Below are 16,085 nucleotides of genomic sequence, written 5' to 3'. Positions count from 1 at the left end.
TAGTATTGCACTTGTAAGCTTGTATATTCATGTGGGTAACTTTGTTTATGATAGAAATTGTTGTGTGGGCTCTATGAACTCCCACTTTGGTTGAATAGACTGATTTGATGAATGATGATGCTATTAATGTTGGTTTAGTGTTAAATTAGTGGAATAATGATGGGTTGTTGGTAGAAACTCAAGGAAGGTGCAATAAACAAAAGTGACCATTTTACCCCTGCCATGTTATTGCGCTTTGGTGCAAATTTTTGAGGTTCTAATGACTTGTTTATGATGTATACATGTTATATGAATGGTGTAGAAAGTTTCATTGAAAAATAACATGACTTGGTTGGTCAATTGTAGTGATTTTAAAGGTTTAGTAAAACTGGAAACTTTTCCCGGATTGCCCAGGCAGTCTTTTTCTTTCCACCATAACTTTTTACTCCGATGTTGAAATCAAGTGTCATTTATGGAATTGGAAACTAGACATTCCCATCTTTCCAAAGGTATAAAATGCACGTCCTAATTCCACATGAGGAATCTGTACCACCCATTTGAAGTTGACTGACCTGTTTCGTTAGTTCACTGGAAGCTTGGTTGTGAGCAGCGAATTGATGCTCACATATGAGTTGGTTGTGGACAGATTTTGAAAATGATTTCTTCTAAGAAATTGTAGCTTTATGAATTTATTTTTCAACGCCATAAACCAAGCTTAATTCTGAGTTGAATTGATTGAGCTGTGGCCATATTTCGAAACCGACTCAATGGGTTCAAACCCTCTTTTGGCTAGTGAATGCTTAAATCCTTATTGGGACTTTTTTTAAAATTTCTTGGTGTAAATCACCTACCAAATGTATCGTGGACATCTATTAGACATTACCTACTAGAGTGGACCGTGTTTGAGATGTTTTCTTGGCCAAATGTTTGAAAACGGAAAAACGGAAGTCCAAGGCAGATTTGCCTTGGAACTTCCTGGGATTTTAGTGGTTTCGTTAACTGCTTTCTCATAAATATTTTTCTATGAAATTTGGCAGAGGAATATCCCTTATATGGTAGTGTATTCATACCAAATTTGGTGTCGTTCTGAGTCCATTTCGATACCTAACCAAAGTCCCAAAGTTTGAAGTTTAAATCTGGAATTTTGCTTAACAGTTTCGGTTTTTCGACAACTTTGAACTATCATATCTTGGTACTCCACACTCCGATTCTTGTTCCATTTATTTTGTTTTAAACTTGGATTGCAACTTTAATAGAGTCCCAAATTTCAGGGGTTAGTTCAAATCAAGTGAATTTTACCGAATTTTCAAAGTTGGCCAAAAACCAACCTAAACCTGTCTTAAGTGCTCCAAAACAGCAACTTTGAGCTAATTTTCGAATACTTTCCGTTTGGAATCATGGAAAATTATCTTCTAAGAACTTTTAGTACTTTCTAAGAGGTTTCCAACGGTACCAAGGTTTCCAATTTTGGACTTGTAAAGAGTGAGATACGATTTTTCAAAGATCTCGTATCAAAACTGAAATTTCCGAATCTTAAGGAAATGGAGTTTTTCAAATTCTCCTTATTCCTTTGATATTACTTCAACATTTTACCCTTGATTTCAAAGGCGAAAACTTGATTTCTCTTGTACTTTTGAAACCCCACTTTTGAGTCTCAATTTATGAATAAATTAGACTTACTCCTATGAAATTTTCTCGGATTGTACAAGCGTACACTCATGCATGATAATTGGGGTTTATAAATGATAATTCACTATTAAATTGCTTAAACTCGCACGAGGACCTTCAAGAGGATCCTACGGTGGACACCTGAACTTCAAGTGACATTTCTTCCTTGTTTACTTGGTGAGTGTCAAGTGTATGATTACTTGAACTCCTGTGAACTTGATACATGCTTACCTATAACCAATGATCAAAGATTTTGAAAATGGAGTCGAGTGTGTACTTTATCGTACTCGTCCTCATATGAAACAAATAATTCATGATTAACTTGCTTGACATGAAATGAATGACCTGCTTGACATGACATGAATGCTTGAATATATCAAATGCTTGCTTGACCTGAAATAGTATGCTATGGCTGCATATGTCGCTGGAGTGAATCTCCTCGACACATACATGTACATGGGGGACGCTCAAACTCTTAGGCCGATCGTAGGACTTGAGCCGACATGGGCTTGGTCGGGAACCTCGGTGTGCCATGAGATTACCTGATAAGCTTGATCTATTTGAGAGATCTCGCTTGGAATACTCGTGGAGTATCGCCTTATAAATGTCGTGCGGGCCCGGTGCGGAGTACGGTGGATGGATGGAAGTAAGTGGTGATGTACGGATTTGAAATACCGACCCGGGTGACAGAGTGTCATCGCGGGAAGGTATACGAATGACATTGGCAAAGCAAGTGGAACTTAGCTCCTGAGAACTACCATATCCTTGAATTGTTTCTGTTTATATTGTATTGAAATTGTAAATTACCTGTACTTTATTATTTAACTTATTATTTGGGTTTGTTACTTGGACTATGTGCTTGCATGTGTGTTCTTGGCCTCACGAGCGTTTTACTCACCCTGTAGATTTGTTTTGTTTAACAGGATTGGTCATGGATTGAAACTTGGGAGAACTACTTTTGTGGCACTTTTGTAATAGGATTTCAGTGATACTTTTGGTATTTGGGCTGTATTTTGGAAACCCGACATAAGGATTGGGCAATTGTTACATATTGTTAAGCTTGAACGCTTCCGCACTAATTGCATTTATTTTATCTGGTCGTGATGTCTAGTACTGCAATAAGCTTGAACGGGAATTGCCTGAGTCCTGGCGAGAGTTGGGCAGGTGCCCCGCGGATACCCTTTGGTCCGCCTTAGGGAGAAGTATGGACGTCACAATTGGTATCAGAGCACTAGGTTAGAGATCTATATGGGAGACATATTAGATACTCTACCCTTAAGACCTGAAATCGAAAAACTAAGTTATACCTTAAGTGGTACTTGGGGTAAACTAGTGACTAGGTTAGGCATGCATAAGTGACATCCAAGCGAGCTAGTGATTACGTTCCTAACCCGAAAAGTGTGATTGTTTTGCAGGGATGGATAATGGAAATGGGACTCCGGCAGCTAATGGGAATGGCCATGCTAATGGTCATGTAGAGCCTCCTAGACCTATCTACTACCGAGCTTTAGGTGGAGAAGATCGAGTACGCTATTCACCTGCTATAGGTACCCCCGATGTTCGTGTAGGTTGACTTTTGCCTACCCGAACCACGTTGTACTGGCCTTGGACGATGAGCATCGTCAGTTGGTGAATGCCAACTTGGACTTACAGGCAGAAGTGGATGAGTTGAGGCAGATGGTTAGTGCCTAGGGAGAGCGGATTGTGGAGCTTGAGGAAGTTATAGAGGGCGAGGTGGCTACATCTGCCGTTGTTCGTGAGGAGCTCCAGAGTACTAGGGCTCGACTTACTAGCTTGAGGGAGGAGATCTGTGATCGGGCTTCTGGGATCCTGGCTGATGCTACTAGGCTAGTGGATGAGGCAATGGATGTAGTTCAAAGCTCTGATGATCCGGAGGAGGAGATTTCGCCCGGTAGTCCTACTGTGGACTAGACCCTAGTGATTAACTACTTGACCTTTTGACTAATACAGTTAGGATTAGTTGGGGTGATGCGAGTGCTGAGGCCATTATATTTTGCATGACTGTGTGGCCTACTTTTGAGGCACTTGTTTTACTTTAGTCTTCTGTGACTAAAAGTACTCTCATAGCACCTGTGTGCTATATTTTGTGATTTTCCCCATGACTTGCTAATTGTATGAATTTGACATGTTAATGAATGTAAATTATTGTTATCTCCAATGTTTCCTTGATTGGCTCTTGTTTCAAATGTTTTTCCGCTTAATTGATTTATCTCTTACACTAGGCACATCTAGGATAATGGAAGGACGAAAGAGTGGTCGAGGCCGTGGGCGTGAGACTAGACAGGCCCAACCTCATAGGGATGACTAAGGATCGGCAACTGGACCGACCCAAGGACAGGAAAATATTGAGGGTAATCAAGTAGCTACTGCCATCAATAGGATGACCGATATCCTAGAACGTTTAGCGAAAAGACAAGGTCCTGGACCACTTAACCAACCTGGGGGACAGGATAGGGGCGAGGATAGAGCCTTAGAGAGGTTCTTAAAGTTCAACCCGCCTAAATTTGTTGGTGAACCCGATCCGGAAATAGCGGAGAATTGGTTAGAAAGGATGACTAACATATACGCTGCTCTAGACTATACTGAGGATAGGCGAGTGAATTTTGCTGCTTTCCAATTTGAGGGACTGGCTCGTACTTGGTGGGACATGATAAAAGGAAAATGGGAGAGAGCTCAGGCCCCTTGGACCTGGGAGAATTTCACGAGAGAATTTAATGAAAAGTTTCTTCCGCCCTTAATCCAAGAAAAGAGGGAGGATGAATTTATCAAGTTGAAACAGGGAACCCTTAGTGTAGCTGATTACGAAGGGAAGTTTACTAGGCTTTCTAAGTATGCTCCTGAATTGGTAGTCAATGAACGAAGGAGGATTAGGCGGTTTGTACAGGGGATTAATGTGGAAATCCAGGAGGGTTTGGCCGCAGCCCAAATCTCTACATTTACTAAGCCTCTAGAGAAGGCACAGAGGGTTGAGAGTGCAAGGTTACAAGTGAGGGACTTTCACAATAGAAAAAGGAATTTTTCTAGCCATACTTCTGGGCAGACTAGTAAGAACGTGCAACCTCCCAAAATGGGAAGAGGAATGGGAGGAACAAGAACTGCTGGAGCTTCTAGGGGAGTTTTATCTAGAGGAGGTCGTAGTGGGCCGACTCAAGCTAGGGGAGCGTCTTCTACTAGTTCGACTGTAACCCCTCAAGTTACTTGTAAGTACTGTGGGAAACCCAACCACTCTGAGAATGATTGTTGGAGAAAGTCTAGGAAGTGTCTGGCGTGTGGTAGTACGGAGCACCAACTCGCGAACTGTCCAAGCAAAATGAAGGTGGGAGGTAGTACTCAGAGGCCAGAAAAGTCAATCTCTAAGCAGACCAGTGCCGGAGGAAGTCGAACGAAAGTACCAGCCAGGGTTTATGCGTTGGATTATCAACAGGTTCCCAAGGCGACTGAGGTGGTTGAAGGTACAATTCCAATTTTTCACCGATTAGCTAGGGTTTTAATTGATCCGGGTGCGACTCATTCTTTTGTGAACCCTAACTTCATGAATGGAATAGACTTGAAGCCAATTAAATTACCTTATGACTTGGAGGTTAAAACACCTACCGGGGATCAAAGTCTAGTTGCTAACTTGATGTATGGGGATTGTGAAATCTGAATTGGAGAACGAAAATTATTGGCCGATCTAATAGGTTTAACAATTAAGGGGTATGATGTGATCTTAGGGATGGACTGGTTAGCCCGTTGCAATGCCTAGTTGAACTGTAGGACAAAGATTGTAGAATTGTACATTCCAGGAGAAGCAACCCTAAGATTGGAAGTAAGGGGTAAACTAGTTTCATCTGCACTTATCTCAGGAATTCGGGCTAGAAAATTGTTAAGTAAGGGAGCTCGAGGATATTTGGCTTTTCTAATAAACACCCCTAGTGATAAAGTGAGATTGGAAGATATGTCTGTAGTAAAGGACTACCCGGATGTATTTCCTGAAGAGTTAGAGTCTTTACCCCCGGAACGGGAAATAGCTTTTAGGGTTGATGTGACTCCGGGAGTAGCACCTATCTCAAAGATGCTATATCGGATGACTCCAGCCGAATTAAAGGAATTGAAATTGTAACTACAGGACTTGTTGGAACAGGGCTTTATCAAAGAGAGTGACTCTCCGTGGGGAGCCCCGGTTTTGTTTGTTAAGAAGAAAGATGGGAGTTTGAGACTGTGTATAGATTACCGAGACTTAAATGATGTTACTATCAAGAATAAGTACCAGTTGCCCCACATTGATGAATTGTTTGATCAACTGCAAGGGGCGGTAGTATTTTCAAAGTTGGATTTGAGGCAGGGTTATTATCAATTGAGGATTTTGGAGAAATATATACCCAAGACTGTTTTTAACTCGAGATACGGGTACTTTGAATTTGTCGTGATGTCATTTGGGTTAACGAATGCACCTGCAGCTTTCATAGATTTAATGCATAGGATTTTTAAATCTTATCTAGATCAGTTTGTAGTGGTCTTTATTGATGATATATTGGTGTACTCTAAGAATGTGAAAGATCACGAGAAGCACTTGAGAATTATTTTTCAAACCCTGAGGGAACACAAATTGTATGCTAAGTTTAGCAAGTGTGAATTTTGGTTGAAAGAAGTGACATTCTTGGGGCACATAATTTCTAAAGATAGGATTAAGGTGGATCAGACTAAGGTTGAAGCTGTCGCAAAGTGGAAACGACTGGAAAACCCTACTGAGGTTCGAAGTTTCATTGGACTAGCAGGGTACTATCGGAGGTTTATTCAGGATTTTTTCCGAATTGCTGGACCCATGATTGAGTTGACCAAGAAAAGTGGAAAGTTTATATGGAGTCCTAAGTGTGAAGAGAGTTTCCAAGAATTAAATAGACGTTTGACGAGAGCACCTATATTAGCTCTACCAAATGGAAATGATAGTTTTGTGGTTTACACAGATGCATCAAAAGAAAGATTGGGATGCGTTTTAATGTAAAATGACAAAGTGATAGCGTATGCCTCTAGGAAATTGAAACCACATGAGGGAAACTACCTGATTCATGACTTGGAGTTGGCAGCGGTGGTATTTGCTTTAAAGAAATGGAGACATTACCTGTATGGAGTGACATTTGAAGTTTTTACTGATCACAAAAGCCTTAAATATTTGTTTTCTCAAAAGGAACTGAATTTGAGGCAACGTAGGTGGATGGAAATTTTAGAACACTATGATTGTACAATTAAGTACCATCCAGGAAAGGCCAATGTAGTGGCCGATGCTTTGAGTCGTTAGGTGCAAATGGCTGGATTGATGATTAAGGAATTTCATTTGTTGGAAGAAGTTAGTTATTGGAATCCTCGACTAGAACCGAGGAAAGTAATTTTGGAGAATATTGTAGTGAATTCCACTCTGATGAAACGTATCAAGGAATCCCAGGAAAAGGATGCCGAAGTGCAAAAATGGTTGGAAAAAGTCAAAAAGGAAAACAAGTCGGATTTTAACTTAGGATCAAATGGTGTATTGAGGTTTCGGAATCGGATAGTAGTGCCAAAAGATGAAGGGCTTAAGAAGGAAATCTTGGAAGAGGCACACCAATCGAAGTTTACGGTACACTCTGGAGGGAATAAAATGTACCAAAATTTGAAGAGTTTTATTGGTAGGAGAGTATGAAGAAGGAAATTGCTCAATTTGTCCAGACCTGTTTGGTTTGTCAACAGATTAAGGCTGAACATCAGAAACCATCTGGACTTTTACAACCTTTAGAAATACTTGAATGGAAATGGGAGAACATCACTATGGATTTTGTATCAGGATTACCAAGGACACAAAATGGCCATGATGCTATCTGGGTAATAGTGAATAGACTGACCAAATCAGCTCACTTCCTGCCAATTAATATGAAATACCCATTGGCTAAGTTATACTTGGATGAAATCATCAGGTAACATGGAATCCCAGTCAGTATCGTGTCCGATAGAGATCCAAGATTTGTTTCGAGGTTCCGGCAAAAGATGCAAGAAGTGTTCGGAACTAAACTAAATTTTAGTACCACTTATCATCCTCAGACCGATGGACAGTCTGAGATGACAATTCAGACCCTTGAGGACATGTTAAGGACTTGTGTTTTGGATTTTGGGGAGAGTTGGAGTAAGTTTTTGACATTGGTGGAGTTCGCCTATAACAATAGCTTTCACTCTTCTATTCAAATGGCCCCATATGAAGCGCTTTATGGTCAGAAATGTAGGTCTCCGATTTGTTGGGACGAAGTAGGTGAACGGAAGATTTTAGACCCGACTACAGTGTCTTGAATTGAGGAAACTAATGAGAAAGTAAAGCTGGTACGCCAGAGGATTCAAACCGCACAGAGTCGTCAAAAGAGTTACACAGATAACCGGAGGAAAGACTTAGAATTTGCGGTTAGAGATCTAATATTTTTCAAGATTACTCCTTTGAAAGCAAGCTTAATGTCTGGAAAGGGGAAGAAACTACAACCAAGGTTTGTAGGGCCTTATAAGGTTATCCAACGCATGGGAAAGGTGGCGTATAAGTTGGAATTGCCACCGAATTTGTCTCGGATTCACAATGTTTTCATGTGTCCATACTTAAGAAATACCATCCAGACCCTTCTCACATTCTGCAACCAGAAAGCATTGAAATCGATGAGACATTGACCTATGAGGAGAAATCGGTTAAACTTCTGGATAGGAAGGTGAAAGAATTAAGAAATAAGCAGATACCCTTGGTAAAAGTTCTTTGGAGAAATCATGGAGTAGAGGAAGCAACCTGGGAAGTTGAAGAAGCAATTCGAGGAAAGTATCCAGACCTATTCGTGAATCAAGGTAAATTTCGAGGACGAAATTCTCTTAAGAGGAGAAGGATGTGAGGACTCGCAAAAATTTACTGATTTAATTTTCTATTTCTAGTTTATTTAATTATTTGCTTGACCATTTACTCCGAATATTATATTCTAACCTCTTGAGACCTAATTACATTGATCTATGACTTACTTATATTTTTAGAGTGGCTCGTTTCAAAAATTAATTTTTTGAAACCCGTTAAGTGAAAATAGTGAATGCACGTTTGGGAACGATAACCGATTTAAGAGTACAATGAGGTTGGAAAATTGGAAACATGTACATTAGTCCTAAAATAGGTATTTTTATGTTTAAGTGTTCAAATGTTAGTTAGTTATACTATTGTAATAAGAATTTCTTGAAGATTTCACTCTATCGGGCTTAAATCAAAAGTACATGTTTTTACGCGCGCGATTAATTGAGGAACTTTAGACCCTTATTTTGGGGCAATGAAGAGTGAATAATATTAATATGAATACAAGTACATTAGAGGTTCAGTGCAGTAGTGAAACAAACTCGAGAGGAATCGAGCACAAAACGGGCATGTGCGCGCGCAAGGAGAAAGTTGACTTTTGCTTCATTTTGGGCTGCACATTAAAGCTTCCCAAGGAAGCTTCATTTTACTCAAACCACTCTCTCTCTCCTCACCAAGACAGCCGGCCATCTTGAGCTTGAAGAGCAACCAAAGTTCCTCATTTTTCTTCACCAAATCTAGCTCCAATCCTTCACCAATTCATCTCAAAATTTAACCACACTTCACTAAACACTTGGTGATCATCTTAAGCTACAAAGGGGGCTACTTTCCACGGTTTTCTTGGGCTAAGGAGGACCAAAAATTTCTGCCTTGAACATCTAGCAAAGTCAGTGATGATCAAATCTTGAAAACTTGATTTATGGGAGTAGTATTGCACTTATAAGCTTGTATATTCATGTAGGTAACTTTATTTATGATGAAAATTGTTGTGTGGACTCTATGAACTCCCACTTTGGTTGGATGGACTAATTTGATGAATGATGATGCTATTAATGTTGGTTTAGTGCTTAAATTAGTGGAATAATGATGGGTTGTTGGTAGAAACTCAAGAAAGGTGCAATAAATAAAAGTGACTATTTTACCCCTGCCATGTTCGTGAACTTTGATGCAAAATTTTGAGGTTCTAATGAATTTTTTTATGATGTATATATGTTATATGAATGGTGTAGAAAGTTTCATTGAAAAATAACATGATTTGGTTGGTCAATTGTAGTGATTTCAAAGGTTTAGCAAAACCGGAAAATTTTCCCGGATTGCCCAGGCAGTCTTTTTCTTTCGGCTATAACTTTCTACTCCGATGTTGAAATCAAGTTCCATTTATGGCTCTGGAAACTAGACATTCCCAGCTTTCTAACAGTATAAAATGCATATCCTGATTCCATATGGGTAATCCGTACCACCCGTTTGAAGTTGACTGACCTATTTCGTTAGTTCACTGGAAGCATAGTTGTGAGTAGCGAATTGATGCTCATATATGAGTTGGTTTTGGATAGATTTTGAAAATGATTTCTTCTAAAAAATTGTAGTTTTATGAATCTAGTTTTCAACGCCACCAAACACGCTCAATTCCAAGTTGAATTGAGTGAGTTGTGGCCGTATTTCGAAACTGACGCAATGGGTTCAAACCCTCTTTTGGCTAGTAAATGCTTAAATCCTTATTGGGACTTGTTGTTTTGAATTTCTTGGTGTAAATTGCCTACCAAATGTATCGTGGACATCTCTTAGACATTACCTACTGGAGTGGACCGTGTTTGAGATGTTTTCTTGGCCAAACATTTGAAAACGGAAAAACGGAAATCCAAGGAAGATTTGCCTTGGAACTTCCTGGGATTTTATTGGTTTCATTAACTGATTTCTCGTACATATTTTTCTATAAAATTTGGCAGAGGAATATCCCTTATATGGTAGTATTTTCATACCAAATTTGGTGCCGTTCTGAGTCTGTTTCGATACCTAACCAAAGTCCCAAAGTTTGAAGTTTAAATTTGGAATTTTGCTTAGAGGTTTCGATTTTTCACCAAATTTGAGCTATCATATCTTGGTGCTCAACACTCCGATTCTTCTTCTGTTTATTTTCTTTTAAACTTGGATTGCAACTCTAATAGAGTTCCAAATTTCATGGGTTAGTTCAAATCAAGTGAAGTTTGCCAAATTTTCAAAGTTGGCCAAAAACCAAGCTAAACCTGTCTTAAGTGCCCCAAAACAGCAACTTTGAGCTAATTTTTGAATACTTTCTGTTTGGAATCATGGAAAATTATCTTCTAAGAACTTTTAGTACTTTCTAAGAAGTTTCCAACGGTATCAAGTTTTCCAATTGTGGACTTGTAAAGAGTGAGATACGATTTTTCAAAGATCTCATATCAAAATTGAAATTTCCGAATCTTAAGGAAATGGAGTTTTTCGAATTCTTCTTATTCCTTCGATATTACTTGAACGTTTTACCCTTGATTTCAAAGGCGAAAACTCGATTTCTCTTGTACTTTTGAAACCCCACTTTTGAACCTCAATTTATGAATAAATTAGGCTCACTCCTATGAAATTTTCTCGGATTGTACAAGCGTACACTCATGTGTGATAATTGGGGTTTATAAATGATAATTCACTATTAAATTGCTCAGGCTCGCACGAGGACCTTCAAGAGGATCCTACGGTGGACACCTGAATTTCAAGTGACATTTCTTCCTTGTTTACTTGGTGAGTGTCAAGTGTATGATTACTTGAACTCCTGTGAACTTGATATATGCTTACCTGTAACCAATGATCAAAGATTTTGAAAATGGAGTCGAGTGTGTACTTTATCGCACTTATTCTCATTTGAAACAAATAATTCATGATTAACTTGCTTGACATGAAATGAATGACCTGCTTGACATGACATGTATGCTTGAATATATCAAATGCTTGCTTGACCTGAAATAGTATGCTATGGTTACATACGTCACTGAAGTGAATCTCCTCGACACATACATGTACATGGGGGACGCCCAAACTCACAGTCCAACCGTGGGACTCGAGCCGGCATGGGTTTGGTCGGGAACCTCGGTGAGCCATGAGATTACCTGATAAGTTTGATCTATTTGAGAGATCTCGCTTGACATACTCATGGAGTATCGCCTTATAATTGTCGTGCGGGCTCGGTGCGGAGTACGGTGGACGGATGGAAGTAAGTGGTGATCTACGGATTTGAAATACCGACCCGGGTGACGAAGTGTCATCGCGGGAAGATATACGAATGACATTGGCAAAGCAAGTGGAATTTAGCTCCTGAGAGTTACCATATCCTTGAATTGTTTCTGTTTATATTGTATTGAAATTGTAAATTACCCGCACTTTATTATTTGACCTGTTATTTGGGCTTGTTACTTGGACTATGTGCTTGCATGTGTGTTTTTGGCCTCACGAACGTTTTGCTCGCCCTGTAGATTTGTTTTCCTTAACAGGATTCGACATGGATTGAAACTTGGGAGAACTGCTTTTGTGGCACTTTTGTAATAGAATTTCAGTGATATTGACTAGACATTATGGTTATTGTATATCTTGGTATTTAGGCTGTATTTTGGAAACCCGATGTTAGGATTGGGCAATTGTTACATATCGTTAAACTTGAATGCTGCCGCACTAATTGCATTTATTTTATCTAGTCGTGATGTCTAGTACTGCAATAAGCTTGAACGGGAATTGCTTGAGTCCTGGCGAGAGTTGGGCAGGCGCCTCGAGGATACCCTTTGGTCCGCCTTAGGGAGAAGTGGGGGCGTCACACTTAAAATCCCTAATTATCGAAGAAGATTGTACAAGTGTACACTCCAAGAAGGCATCACGAAAATGAGCCTTAATTACTCGTGAATCGACACTCAAAAGTGGGGTTTTAGTAATACAAGGAAATCTGATTTTCGTCTTTAAGATCAAGTATACAATGGTCCAGCGGTATCGGAGGGAAATGAAGAGTTCTAAAAACTCAAATTTGCTTTAAGTTTGGAAATTTCAGATTTGACAAGCAATCTTTGAAAAATCGTATCTCACTATCTGTAGGTCCAAAATTGGAAAACTTAGTACCGTTGAAAACTACTTCCAAAGCACTAAAAGTTACTTGAAGAACTTTTCCATGATCCAAAATGGAAGACATTCCAATTTCGGCTTCAAGTTGCTGTTTTGGCTATCAAGACAGTTTTGGGGTTAGTTTTTGGCCAACTTTGAAAATTCGGCAAAATTTACAGAATGTGATCTGGCCTCTGAAATTTGAAACTTAATTAGAGTTACAATCAAATTTTAAGACACAATAAGTGGAACAAGAATCGGAGTTTTGAGCACCAAAATATAGCGGCTCAAATTTACCGAAATTTCCTCATTGAACAGGGATTTTTCAGATTTGAAACATGAATTTTGAGGCTTTAGTTGGGCATTGAAATGGTCTCAGAATGGCACCAAATTTGGTAGTATTACACTACCATATAAGGGACATTTCTCTGTCAAATTTCATGCAAAAATTCATTCGAAAAATTGGTTAACAAAACTATTAAAGTTCCACAATTTGTTAAGGCAAATCTGCCTTGCACTTTCGTTTTTCTCTTCTCAAATATTTGGCCAATAAAAATTCCTCGAACATGATTCATTTATGAACACTAAGTCTAGGAAACATCCCAAAATATGTTTGGTAGGTGATTAACACTAAGGATTTCGAATAACAAGCCCCAAATCAAGATTAGCAAAAAATCAGTCCAGAATTAGGGTTTTCTTTCACGGAGATAGCTCTGAAATCTGGCCACAACTCACTCAATTCAACTCATAATTGAGCATGGTCAGTGGAGTTAAAAACTAGATTCATAAGGCTATAATTTCTTAGAAGGAATCATTTTAAAATTCTGTCCACAACTAGCTCATATTTGAGCATCAAGTCGCAGCTCAAAATAGGACTTCCAGTACAGACGAGAAACAGAATAGGCAACTTTACAAGGTTGGTACGGCTCACTCAAGTGGAATCAGGACATGCATTTTATACATTGAAAACTGGAAATGTCTAGTTTCTAATGCTGCAAACGGCACTCGATTTGGACGTCGGAGCAAAAAGTTATGGCCGAAACAAAATCACTGGCAGAGAGGCTCTGGTTACGTTTCCAGTTTTGCTACATTTTCGAAATCTCAAGTTTTGGCCAACCAAATTGAATGATTTTTGGTGGAAACTTTCCACACAACCTATACAACATATTTACATCAAAGTCAAGTCAATTGAACCATAAAAAATTGCACCAACAGGTGCGGCAAAGCAGGGGCAGAACTGACACCTCAACATGCAACCCCTTATTTGATCTCCTTTTCACTTTTAACACTTAGCTCTACTAAATTAACACTTAATCAACACAATTAACATCCAATCTCATCAAATCAGATCATCAAAGCCATTGTGGGATTTGATAACGCCCACTTACAAGATTTCCAACAATATAAAGCTACCCATATGAATCTATGAGCTCACAAGTGCAATCTAGCTTACATAAACTAAGATTTTAAGAGTGGATGATCATATACCTCCTTAGATGTTAAGTCCAGAAAATTTCAGTCCTTTGAAGCTCAAGGAATCCGTGGAAATCCAGCTCTTCTCCTAGTTTAAGGTGATCACCAAGTGATTTACAAGTTGTGTGTAAATTTTGGAGTGATTTGATGAAGAAATGAAGCAAGAGATTGAGGAGAAAGGGTGGAGAAAATTCTGGTCTTGTTCTTCCTTAAGAGATTCGGCTGTTTGAGTGTATGTGAGGGAGGGAAATCTGATGTTATTGGCTTCTAAAGGAAGCTTAAAATATGTGGCCCAAAATTACTCCAAGTCCACTAAAAAAAAATAATGCGCGTGCGCGCGCGTTTCATGCTCGTTTCCTCTCGGGTTTGTTTCACTTGTGCCCTAAACCTTTAATGCACTTCCATTCATACTATTATTATTCACTCTTAATAGTTTAAAAATAAGGGTCTAATATCCCTCAAATAATTGTGCGCGCGAAAATGCGTATTTCCAATTTGTGCGCGATAACGCGAAATTTCTAAGGAATTCTTATAACGATGGCATAACTATCAAGTACTTGAGGACTTAATCATAAAAATAACTATTTTAAAACTAATGTTTAAGTCTTCAATTTCCAAACTCATTGTACCCTTGAATCGATTATTATCTCCAAACGCGCATTCACTATTCTTACTAAACGAGTTTTTATAAATTAAATTAGGTAACAAGTCAATTTAAAAATACATGTAAGCCATGGTTCCATGTAATTGGGTCTAAAAAAGTTGGAATAAAATATTCGAAGTAAACGGCCAAATAAATATTTAAATGAGCTCATAATAGGAATTTAAAATAAAAAAATTTACGAGTTCTCACATCCTCTCCCACTCAAGAGAATTTCGTCCTCGAAATTATACCTCGATTGGTGAACAGGTCTGGATATTTTCCTCGAATTATCTCTTCCACTTCCCAGGTTGCTTCCTCTAATCCATAACTTTTCTATAAAACCTTCATTAGAAGGACTTACTTGCGTTTTTAACTTCTTCACTTTCGATCAAAATCTTTACCGTTCCTTTCCTTACGTGACCAATTTTCATCACTTTTACTTCTCCCATTTGAAATTCACACTTACGGAACTTAACTATTCTCAGGTGCCATTCATGATCTTATTACAGGTCTTGAGACATGGAGCAACAGATTACAGATACATATAAGCCGTAAAATCAATTAAAAGTAAGGTAAATTTTCATATACCATAAAAGATCATAATAGTTACACTAAATTATAATAAGTTCATCGAATCATTTCAAAAGAAAAGAGGGATCAACAAGATCAAAACGTATTAAGTCGCAATATACATCAAAAGGATGTCATCCCCTATACAAAAGATTACAACCTCTAAAAGTGCCAGTCTATGCTAGGGTAAAACTACAATCCCTATTTATCGAGTGGAGTTAGATTTACCCCTACTCATAGAGTTTCTACTACTTGGATCCCTCTTACAATTATTAGCATTAATCACTCCTTCTGGCACTCGACTAATTTTGAAGTGGATTTAGCAGGTTGTTAAGAATTTCCTTTTCCCTTAGAAGCTTTAAGGCAATTCGAAAACTTATGCACGGTACTACCGCAGCTCAGACATTTTCCTTGTTTTCTCCAGCACTCGGTCTCAGTGTGGTTAATCTGGCCACAGTATCCACAAGTTACGTGAGGAGTCACGGCTTGACCAATTTGAGATTTCTCTTTTTGTTGACCTTGTCTACTCTGATTTCCTTTTGGCGAGGCTTTGCTTGATGGAGTTTTTCCGGGTTTTTCATGCATCTTCACTCCTCCAACCCCTTTTTCTATATTAAGGGGTTGGATAGACTTTTCAGACGGTTTAGGGATATCACTTGAGTTACTCCTCTTTCTAGCATGAAAAGTCTTAGATTGAAACTTAGCATTCTCTACCCTCTGTGCCTTATGCAAGGCATCCGTAAAAGTGGTAATCTGGGCAGCTGCTAGGAATTATTGAATTTTTACATTTAACCCCTGAATAAACCTCCTTATCCTTTTCCG

The sequence above is a fragment of the Coffea eugenioides genome, chromosome 2 (genome assembly GCF_003713205.1).
Source record: "Coffea eugenioides isolate CCC68of chromosome 2, Ceug_1.0, whole genome shotgun sequence".
NCBI lineage: Eukaryota > Viridiplantae > Streptophyta > Magnoliopsida > Gentianales > Rubiaceae > Coffea > Coffea eugenioides.
The sequence above is the reverse complement of the archived record's forward strand: the minus strand, read 5'-3'. Positions refer to the sequence as shown.